This window comes from Hesperophylax consimilis, chromosome 8 (genome assembly GCF_061612785.1).
Source record: "Hesperophylax consimilis isolate HC1 chromosome 8, BYU_Hcon_1.0, whole genome shotgun sequence".
Lineage (NCBI taxonomy): Eukaryota > Metazoa > Arthropoda > Insecta > Trichoptera > Limnephilidae > Hesperophylax > Hesperophylax consimilis.
Window position 1 is genome coordinate 17,396,518 of NC_142843.1, and position 12,738 is coordinate 17,409,255.

Genomic DNA, 12,738 nt, shown 5'->3' on the forward strand with positions numbered 1-12,738 from the left:
TCGAATTCCGCTGCCTCGCTTAAAAGCCTAGATAATATAAATACATGTTCCATGCAATGTAAAACAGAGCTCAAAGTTATTCCTCAAATCTCATCATGTAGTCTGTTCATTTGTCAGTCAATACAGAAGCCCCAACAGCGTACGTCACAAATATGGAGATGAACTTTACAACCCAACTCTGTTTAACCTTTCCCTTACTGTGCTAAAAAAATACACGCGTTCCAGTGCTGTGTAGTCAATACACATCTCAAAATAAGCAATTTAATATCGGAAAAATATGAATATTCATAGCTAATCGATTATGTTTATTATATTTTATATCAAAAGTGATAATAATTGTAATTTAATTGCTGAAAACATGAAAAAACCATCGGCAGATGCTAAAGAAAAGTGCGAGGGGTTTACATCTAACGACGGTTCGCGGCCAACTGGCTAGCGGCTTGCGGCTGGCACAAACACAGCTATGCGGTCGTAGGTATCAATGGTCTAAATCAAAAACTACAACTGCAGAAGTGTTGATGTCTCATGTTCCCGCATAGCGAAATAAAGCGGGACATCAATAGCGTGTCATTTCCTCGCACACTCTTCGCGTATTAGTATCACACGGTTGATTGTATTGGTGTATTTGTTCCCGATTTTTAACAAAAAACTCTGATTTTTAATTGAATTTGAAAACTATGTAATATATTATTTTTTAATTCAGTGCATAAATGTATAACGGAGGAATACCTAAAATCTGAACCCAGAATTTATTATATTTATAGAGTTATTAAAGTTATTAGAAGCAATGTGTAGTAAATACACACCACAGATAAGGAAAGGTTAAACTCCTTGTACAAGCGATCAAACTCGTAAGAAAAACCACAGAGAATTTGTTGTCAGAGGTGTTGTAATATCACATAAAGCCATTAATACTTACAGCCAATTTTATGTGCTGAATCAGGAAAGAATGAATAAATAATGAAAAAAGATTTTAGGTAAGTTTTTAGATTCTCACGGCCAAAAGCATTTTTGTTGTTTGTTTTTGGGGTGTTATGCCGTGTTGCGCTAACTACTTCTTTAGCCGACGTTTCGGACAGCATTGCAGTTAGAGGTGAAGCGTATTTACTAGAACAGATGTTTGGAACAGATATTTCAAAGAGACTTTCGTACTTTAGTATTTGTTCTTAAGTATTGCGCGTCTTGCGAGTCTTACGCGTCTTGCGAGTATTGCACGTCTTGCGAGTCTTGCGAGTATTGTACGTCTTGGGAGTATTGCACGTCTTGCGAGTATTGGACGTCTTGCGAGTATTGCACGTCTTGCGAGTATTGGACGTCTGACGCGTCTTGCTAGTCTTGCGCGTCTCGCGTCTCGCGTATTCATACCGAGGGCGGGGCATATGTATAGGCATCTCGTTACTCGCTTACATAAGAAGAGTGTTTCCCTAATCTTTGAATATTAGGGAAACACTCTTCTTATGTAGGTGAGTAAGCGAGAAAGGATATGATACTGAATTTAGTAGATCGCGATCAGCGCGATCTCGACTGGTATTGTCAATAAATTCCGACAGTATGCGTCCACCAGTTAAAAAAGGTTTTAGCAAGAGTACAAAAGCATCGCCGGAGACGAGGTCCGGCCGGGCGCTTCCTACCTAGTGCACATAATTAGTGCACGGCTAATGTATTATTTCTCGCTTTCGAAAATTGGAAGCTATCTTGTGCGAACTGTGAACGAAAGTGGCGCCATCTAGAAATAAAATATTAGGGCTTTATAAAAAAATATTTTCACTGCTTTCTTTGTTGGCATTTAAAATCTTTGTAGTTGAGATGCACCACCATATTAAAGCTTGGCTTGTGTATGTGGGGGTGTAATATTATGTTCGTTATTTTTACTATGAGTATTCTGTTTATATTTTCAGTGTATTTTTAAGGTGGTATTTAAAATGTTTATTGTTATTTCTAATATTTTCTGATAATGTATTAAAAAAAATTCACTCCAAGATATTTATAGTTGAATGGCACTGTTTTTTTAATTACTTTTTCGAGTTGTGAGAGTTGATGTTTATCTGGGTTTTCTATTATTTTAAAAGGTGCAGTTTTATTTAGACTATTTTCTTTGTAAATTTGTAAAATTACGTGATATAAAAATAATGCATTTAGTTTTCTGACTTAAAATTCTTTAAACAGAAGTTCTGATGAATATGTACCTATATGATTTAAGTGGAATTATTTTTTAATTATCATTTTTTTTAATCTATGATGTATCTTAGTTTCCTCACTCTGTCTTTAAGTACGTTAATGTGTGTGGACGATTTTATCCATTAATTTGTCTACTGTAATGTATAGGTATTTTATTTCTGTTTGGCTTTCTATCACTAAACACAAGATATTGCAGATATGTTGTTGTGTATTTGCTTAGAGTAGATTATAATTTATTTTTCTTTAGTGTTCCTTGTTTTTTATGCAGAATTGTATATAATAATTTTTTTTTAAACATAGTGTTAAGTAGTAAATTTATGTCAAACCACTTCTTTTAGTTCATTGATGTATCTGTGTTGGCCATGTTGTTTATTTCCGTCCATGTTTATTAGTAGCACTGTGTCGTCCTTTTGTTTCACCTTAATTACTATAAAAGGCAATCTGCATTTGGGAAATTTAAATTTTAACATTCTAATTTTCATTATAAAATGAAAATTCGCTTTCGTTGTATGGATGACAGTCATTTAATAATTTAACTTCTTGGGGCCTCTTATTTAGGTAGCAAGTTTTCCGTGCTAAGACTCATTTATCAAATTAATTAGGTTAGGTAAGATGAGAATCTCCGAAACCGGTTCGTTCGGAGAGAAATAAATAAAGTTTTAAAATTTTATTTTATTTTGCTCCATTGAAATTGAAATCCTCTAGCAACCCCCCCCCCCCCATAATGGATTTGAAAAGTCGTGGGAATCACATTATTTTGCCTTTTTTAGAAATTCTCTAACAATTCCCCCCCCATGTAATGAGCAAGTGAAATACTAGGGAACAGGTATTTGGACTAGGAGTGAGCGTTATTTAACGTAACTAGATACAATAACTAGTTTCGTCGATGTAACGGAAATAACTAGTCTCGATAAAATTACAAGTAGTTATTTTTGTAAATGCGTTATTTGGTGTTGGGTGTGATGTAAAGTAGTTTCGGCCGTTTCGCATGCGACCGCGTTTCAGTAACGCCGCGTTTCGTAACGTAACGCGGTAGTCGGCGCCGTCGGTGGGACGGATTGTTATTTGTTATGCATATGTGAGACTAGTTTCGGTCGTTTCGCATGCGACCGCGTATTTCCAATCTCTGCCGCGTTTCAGTAACGCCGCGTTTCGTAATGTAACGCGGTAGTCGGCGGTATTGTTATGTTATGCATATAAATCACCATTAGTCCTCGTTTCAGTCGCCTACGCGTTTCGTTGCTCTATCTATAACACTTGTACACATTTTAATATTGACAGTTATTTTGAAATATTATTATGTTATTTTTGCTTATAAATGTATCTTATGTAATAAATAAATAAAAAATAAATCTGTTTGTATGAGGGTGACGACCGTAATTATAGAAGGGTAAGCAGAGAGGATAGACCGCTTTTATTACCTCCAATGTTTTGTTTTACATTGAAAATAATTAAATAATTTTAGCGCGACTGAAACGTGAAAGGGATTGGAAATACACCTCCCGGGCAGCCGAGCGAATACCGCACAAGAGTCCCAACTGCTCCCGTCTGGAGCCAGTGCGAAACAATTTATTTTTGGGGTATACCATGTAGCGCTACCCCCTTCTTTAGCCAACGTTTCGGACAGCGTTACAGTGTCCATCATCATACCGCACAAGAGTCCCAAAAGCTCCCGTCTGGAGCCAGTGCGACTATGGCACCCCCAATTGAGGTATGTTGTGAGTTGTGAGGCTGAAGGTAGTAGGGAGGGGAAGGAGATGGGGTAGATGAAGGTGGGGAAGTACCTGGCTGGTATCAGTGAAAACGATGAAAAGGTGTAAATAAACAGTAAATATAACGTGCAAATAAACTGTAAATATCAATAACCATTGTATATTATTCGTGATTAGTCGGAACTAATTAATTAATTAGTCCGACTCGGGAGACACGCCAAACGCGGGGCCAACACATGTACATGGTTGACATTTGTCACGCGAGGACGGGTAAGTGAATGAAAATAACTAGTTACAAAAATAACCGTTTTGAAACAGGTTACGCCGACCAAGAAACTTGTTTCGTTACGTTTCTTGAAAATGACGTTACGACCCACGTCTAATTTGGACTAGGTATTTATTCATACTTGTACCAATTGTTCCAAGTACCAAGAAGAGCTAGTACGACTCACCTCTAATTGCAGTGTCCATCATCAGGGCAGATCCGGTAGATCCGAAGATGTGTAAATTTTGGTTGTCGAGTTTGTGCTTATTTGTTTGTGGCTTGGGCCCGTCCAAGTGCGAAATGCCAACGGAAGTGGCGACATCTTGTGGCGAATTCTAGAATTAGATAACCGATTGACAGCGGTTAAAGTAGATGTACCCAGTATCAAGGTATAAATACAATAGTTTTATATTGTATTATTATATGGTATTGGAGTATACTTAGACATGTTATTTGCGTTTAGCTTTGGTGTAGCCGTCAATTACCGGATACCAAGAGCTGTTGAGCTTAGCTCCGTCGTCTCTATTGATATTAAATGGATTTTTGTAGATTTCAATTGCCTCCATAATCAGGCGTGATCTATAAGTTTTGGGTCTTCCCAGGACCTCAGGAGCAGATCCAAAGTAATGGCCGGTTTCAATTAAGTGTTCGGCGATTGCTGATTTATCAGGGTGGCCAAGTTTACAAGCACGAAAATGTTCTGCTATCCTTTTGGAAATCGTCCGCTCTGTCTGGCCTATATAAACCTTGTCACAACCAGAGCAGCTGAGTTTGTACACTCCATCTGCTTCCAGAGGAAACTTAGTCTTTGCAGACCTCAGTAGGTCTTGGATTTTGGTGCTGGTTCCGAAGACAGTTTTGATGTTTTCTTTTCTCAACAGCCTGGCAATTCTGTCTGTCACATTGTGAACGAAAGGCAGGAAAGCACAGCCTTTTGAGTCTTGTTCAACTCTGTCTTCGTTTGTTGTAGATTTGGCTCTTAAAATTTGCCTTGTCTGACTTGCCGGTTAACCTTGCGCTCCAGTGCATCGGTCAGTTTTATAAGTTCTGCTCCAAGTTTTGTTTCTTCACATATTCTGGTCGCTCGGGTCACCAACGTATGGATAAGTCCTCTCTTCTGCGCTGGGTGGTGGTGCGAATCAGCGTGTAAGTATCGATTCGTATGAGTTGGTTTCCTATATACGGTATGTCCTAGGCTACCATCGTGTTTTCGCATCACCTCCACATCTAGAAAAGGCAGGATTTTATATTGGTTTTCCAGCTCCATTGTGAACTTAATTTTGCTGTGGAGAGAATTAAGTTGGTCCAGGAATTCGTTAAGTTTCTCCGTTCCATGAGGCCAAATGGCGAAGACATCGTCGACGTAGCGCCACCATACTTTAGGGACAGCTGAAGCTGTATCGAGTGCCACTTCCTCAAACTTCTCCATAAAGAAGTTGGCTATTACTGGCGATAACGGACTGCCCATTGCAACTCCCTCCACTTGCTCAAAAAGTTCACCCTGAAACGCAAAATATCCCGTTTTGAGGCAGTGTTCAAAAAGTTTGCAGATGTCTTCCTCATATATCTCACTGAGCATTGTCATTGAGTCTTCTAGAGGCACATTTGTGAAAAGAGACACGACGTCAAAGCTGACCAAAATATCTCCTTCCTCAGTCTTAACCTGCTTAAGCTTACTGATCAGATCTGTTGAATCCTTAATCCACGATTCGGTTTTTCCAGTTTGTATCTGCAGTAATCTCGAGAGGTGTTGGGACAGTTTGTATGTAGGTGCACCAATAGCGCTGACAATCGGTCTCATTGGGATTCCCTTTTTGTGTATTTTTGGGAGACCGTACAGGGCAGGAGTTCTAGAGGCCTTTACAAAAAGCTTAGACCAATCCTCTTTTCTGATGCTAGATGCTTTGACTAGTTCCCTTGTCTTTAAGTCAATCTTGTTAGTAGGATTGTTTTTGATGGACGGGCACTTGGACGGGCCCAAGCCACAAACAAATAAGCACAAACTCGACAACCAAAATTTACACATCTTCGGATCTACCGGATCTGCCCTGATGATGGACACTGCAACGCTGTCCGAAACGTCGGCTAAAGAAGGAGTTAGCGCAACACGGCATAACACCCCAAAAACAAACAAAAAAAAAAAAAGATTTTAGTTTATTTTATTTGTGTTTTTGAATTCTGTACAGGTCCTATAGAACCAAAAAGGTATACATTTTTATTACTGTGCATAGATTTTTTTTTAAATTTACTGTAGTATTTATATATAATGGTATACATATAATTATTGAAGAAAGCAATCGCTTTGTGACTTGACATCATTTTATTTTATTTGGTTTTATGCCCAGCCGGGCTTTTGCATGCATTTTAAAACAGAATATATCTAAGAACCTATCGAAAATTATATCAAAAAAATTAAAACTTTTGAATATAAAATAATATTAGTAAAACATGTAACAGAGATTAGAACAACACTACATACCATTAAATAATTATACCACTATCATTAAATGTTATTTTGTTTTCAATCACTTTGTTAGAATTAAGACATTGTGCCAACTAGTTTTGGTTATACTCCACCTTCTTCAAGATAGCATTATTGAAAACTAACCTAAGTACTTAACTACTTTACATTAAATATAATGTAAGATTAACATAAAGAGGATAAATCATATAATGTTGCGTATACACATGCGAGCCCAACTGCCGAGCTGAACCACGACTTATGGGAAGGGAACGAAGAAACCTAATATTGCTTCGTTCCTTTCCCATAATTCGTAGTTCGGCTCGCGTTTCGGTTCGCAAATGAATAAGCAGCAATGATGAGGACAGAGCTTCAGAGAGCATATGGGTGAGGGGTAAGGTAAGGTGAGGGTTACATGATTACAATATATACTTATGCATTTATTTATGCCCGTCTTGTACGTATTAAATTTATGTGGTTTATACAATATATTCATAAAAATAAACAAGGGTGTAAAAACAAATAATAAAATAAAATAAATAAACCGGTGCACCGGTGCCCGTGCGTGAAACTCAAAGTGCACGAGTGGAATACCCCTTCACAGTTGGTGTTGGCTTTATAAGAACGGACTGCTTCTTCGACTATTTTTTGTGTAAGATGGCTCTTCTGTGGAACGAGTTTTTATTTATTTTTAATATGTTTATTTTTCCCAATTTTTACATTAAGTGCATACAATATTATAAAAATCAATAAGAATAATGGGAACCCACTAAGGCGCAGCCTGTGCTTGGGTAATATAGTTAAATACATTATATTATTGTACCTAGAAAGAAACAAACTGTGGGCATATAAAACAAAAAAAATATTACAATTTGTCTAAGCGGTTTGGTAAGTGTTTACAATAGTTTATAGTGAAGTTATAAGTGTTTAGTGTAATATTAAGTGAATAGTTTGTGAGAAACATAAAGTGAAACAAATTAAATAAAAAAAGTTTCAACTGCTGTATTGAAAAGCCATAATTTTAACTCGTTTAAATATTGAGGAAGTTTAGTTATCACTTGAATATTATATATTTTTTGGTAAAAGATTGAAAGTACGAGGTCCAATGAAACAGCAGTGTGTTTGGATTTGTTTGGTGTTCGTTTGGGGAGTATAAAATGCTTTTTTCATTTATTTCGAATTTATTTTTGATTTTAAAGATATAGGGTTTCATGATAACTCAACACAGTGACAATTCAACACACTTTTAAAAAGTGATATAAAGTCATAAGAAACGATTAAAAAAAAAAAAATTTTAACCTAACCTAACCTAACCCACTTAACCCAGTTAATAAATTTTTTGTTTCATCACTTTCCATGACTTTATATAACTTGTGATGTGATGAATTATCATTTTGATGAGTTATCCGGTCACCATTTCATAGTTTGCAAAATAAACAGTTTACAGAGACATAATAGTTTAGATTCTTTGTATGACTTATCTGTTGAAAATGTTCTTTTCCGATTATACATAACTTTGATAATATAATTTTCAGTTATTTGTAAAGGTTTTGAAAAGGTTTTGGTTTTCTGAAAAAATGGCTTCTAAAGATCGAACCCAAGTCTTGCTAAAGTGCCCGTTTATTTGATGATTTTTCGACAAATGTAACTTTATGCAAATTTTATTACTGATTTCGATTGAGACCGTGATTTTTATCGTGATTCTAAAACTTAGGCCTGATTGGCTACGTAGATCCTGTGACTTTTAAAGATCGAACGAAGTCTTGCAAAAGTGCCCGATAATTTGTTGATTTTTCCACAAATGTAACTTTATGCAGATATTGTGACTTATTTCGCTTGAAAATTTGGTTTTCATCACTACTCCAAAAATTTAGCACGTTTGGCGCAGTAGATCCTGAAAAAATGCTTTTTAAAGTTCCAACCCAAGTCTTGCATTAGTGGCCGTAAGAATGACGATTTTTCCGCAAATGAAACTTTATGCATATTTGATAACTGATTTCGCTTGAGACCGTGATTCTTATATCGATTCCGAAATTTCAGCCTGATTGGCACCATAGACCCTGAAAAAATTGCTTCTAAAGATCGAACCTTAGTCTTGCAAAAGTGCACGTTAATTTGATGATTTTTCCACATATGAATCTTTATGCATATTTTTTTACTGATTTCGCTTGACACCGTGATTCCTAACACTATTCCCTAATTTCAGCCCGATTGGCATCATGGCGCCTGAAAAAAATGACTTTTAACGATCGAACCCAATTTTTGCAAAAGTGCCCGTTAATTTGATGATTTTTTCACAAATGAATCTTTATGCATAATTTTTTACTGATTTCGCTTGAGACCGTGATTCTTATATCGATTCCGAAATTCAGCCTGATTGGCACCATAGAGCTTGAAAAAATAACTTTTACAGATCGAACCCAAGTCTTGCAAAAGTGCCCGTTAATTTGATGATTTTTCCACAAATTAATCTTAATGCATTTTTTTTTCTTATTTCGCTTGAGACCGTGATTCCTTATACTATTCCGAAATTTCAGCCTGATTGGCACCATAGAGCATGAAAAAATTGCTTCTAAAGATCGAAACTCAAGTCTTGCAAAAGTGTCCGTTAAATTGATGATTTTTTCACACATGAATCTTTTTGCATATTTTTTTACTGATTTCGCTTGAGACCTTGATTCTTATATAGATTCCGAAATTCAGCTTGATTGGCACCATAGAGCTTGAAAAAATAACTTTTACAGATCGAACCCAAGTCTTGCAAAAGTGCCCGTTAATTTGATGATTTTTCAACAAATTAATCTTAATGCATATTTTTTTCTTATTTCGCTTTAGACCGTGATTCCTAATACTATTCCGAAATTTCAGCCTGATTGGCACCATAGAGCATGAAAAAATGATACTTAAGATCGAACCCAAGTCTTGCAAAAGTGCCCGTTAATTTGATGATTTTTCCACAAATGAAACTTTATGCAGATTTTTTTACATATTTCGCTTGAGACCGTGATTCCTATCGCGATTCCAAAATTTCAGCCAGATTGGCTCTATAGAGCCTTTTAAAAAGGCTTCTAAGGATCGAACCTAAGTCTTACAACAGTGCCCGTTAATTTTTTGATTTTTCCACAATTGTAACTTTATGAAGATATTGTGACTTATTTCGCTTGAGACCGTGATTCTTATGTAGATTCCGCAATTTCAGCTTGATTGGCACCATAGAACCTGAAAAAATTGTTTCTATAGATCGAACCCAAGTCTTGCATTAGTGGCCGTAAGAATGATGATTTTTCCACAAATGTAACTTTATGCAGATTTTTTTACTTATTTCACTTGAGACCGTGATTCCTATCGCGATTCCAAAATTTCAGCCAGATTGGCTCTATAGAGCCTTTTAAAAAGGCTTCTAAGGATCGAACCCAAGTCTTACAACAGTGCCCGTTAATTTTTTGATTTTTCCACAATTGTAACTTTATGAAGATATTGTGACTTATTTCGCTTGAGACCGTGATTCTTATGTAGATTCCGCAATTTCAGCTTGATTGGCACCATAGAACCTGAAAAAATTGTTTCTATAGATCGAATCCAAGTCTTGCATTAGTGCCCGTAAGAATGATGATTTTTCCACAAATGTAACTTTATGCAGATTTTTTTACTTATTTCGCTTGAGACCGTGATTCCTATCGCGATTCCAAAATTTCAGCCGGATTGGCTCTATAGAGCCTTTTAAAATTGCTTCTAAAGATCGAACCCAGGTCTTGCAATAGTGCCCGTTAATTTGATGATTTTTCCACAAATGAAATTTTATACATATGTTTTTACTGATTTCGCTCTAGACAATGATTCCTATTACTATTCTGAAATTTCAGCCTGATTGGCACCGGTTGGGTAGGACTGACATTTATTGCGTGTGACCGCTGTGATGTCATCCAATTTCAGAGAAATGCGTGTATGAACGTTTGTATGATAGAATGCATTGTATTCTTCAACGAGTCTTTCTGCCAAATTTCAGCTCGATAGGATATCGTAGAGTGGGTTAAGTTCCACTTCCAAGATTTGCATCAATTCATTCGTTTACAAAAAAATCAAATAGATTTATTAAAAAAAAGTTGTAACACGAATAAAATTTTAACTTCGATTTTTTCGACTTAAGATCGAACAACAATTGGTTCAGCCACTCGTTGTTCGAGTGGAACGACTTTTGACGTTTGGCGTATGTAAGTGTACGTACTTTCGACGAGACTCAGGAATAAGAATGTCGAGCAATGTATGTATTTTCGACGGCGATTCTGAGCGGCCTGGATTGGAGAATCGATACTTTGGACTAACTTTTAATTACATACGGAGTCCCACAGGGGACTGTACTTGGCCCTTTATTATTCCTCATCTACATAAATGAACTGTGTGACATTAAAATTGAAGGTAAAATCGTGACCTTCGCTGACGATATAGTTCTTCTGTGTCAAGCAGCTATATGGAAAGATGTATTTATAATGGCCGAAAAAAGTTTATTAATTGTCAAAAAATGGTTAAACAGTAATACTCTTACCATTAATACAGTTAAAACAAAATACATCACACATAGTATAACACAAAGAGGCCAACTTCCAACTAACATAGATCTATTATTACATGACTGTGAACAAACTTCATTTAATTGCCAATGCGAACGTTTAGAAAGGGTAAAACAAATAAAATACCTAGGGGTTATTATTGATACACACTAACGCTGGACTGACCATATTACTTTCATCACTAATAAACTAAAACGAGTCATGTACCTAATGAAGTCCATCAAAAACATTTTCCCTCTAACAATACTCAGATCCATATATTTTGCACTGTGTCAATCCATTGCCACATATGGAATACTAGCTTGGGGAAGAGCTACAAGAATGACAATTGACCCAATTCAAAAAATTCAAAAGGCGATACTTAAAATAATCCTAAAAGTACCATTCCACACAGAATCAAGCGAAATTTACAAAACATTAGAAGTCTTGTCAATAAGACAACTTTATGCCAAATCTGCATTACTACACCTCCTCCAACACAAACTCCATATTCCAATTCAACCAAAAACCTCGTTAAAAACCAGATCCTTAACAAATAAAACACTAAACATACCGATAACACACACCACACACGGACAAAGACACTTTCAATACTACGCTCATACTACGCTACTAAACTGTTTAATTGTATGCCCATTACTCTGAAGCAGCTACTAACTGCAAATACATCCGCAAACATTCACAAAAAACATATCACAGCCTGGATCAACAATCAAGATATATATATATATATATATATATATATATATATATATATATATATATATATATATATAAACTAAAATATATATATATATATATATATATATTTTATTATTTTTTTGACAATTTACCTATCACAAAATTTAGAACCCACAGATTGTGCACGAGAGTAGTTTATTTATGGCGAATCTATAGGGTGGCAGGGCTAGCAAAATGCCACGGCCCCGCGGGTTGCCGGGGTTGCCGGCCGCCGCGGGCCGCGAAATCAGAAGTCAGAATTAACCTAACATTTTTAACAAAATTTAGTAAAAATTATAAATCATAAGTACATAAAATCAACTAATGTTAGACACAACTTAAGTCCATATAGGTTATAGGTTATTCGCAAATCGGGCATCTAAAAAAATTCAAAATGTTTGGATGGAAGGTTATGACGACTTTAAATATATTGTAGACGCCATAGAAAGACACGAGACATCTAAAATTCACCTGGATTCTTGTTTAACGTATCATAAATAAATATCTTGTAAAGACTAAATTGTTTTTTCATTTTTTATTTTTTTTTATTTACAAAATTTTTGATTCATATACAATTCAGGTACATACATAGTAATACAGAATGAAAGAGTAACAAAATAATCCCACAAAGGCGAAGCCTGAGCGTGGGTATTATAGTGTAAGGATAAAACAGTGGTGTTTAAAATATATTTTTTTAAACTTGTTAAAAGTATCTATAAATTATACCTACATATGTAATACCTATGCCTTTGTAAATAAAAATGCACACAATATTAGTAATACTGTTGGGTAACTTCTTAAGTTATTTATAAAAAAACAATTAAACGCGACTGT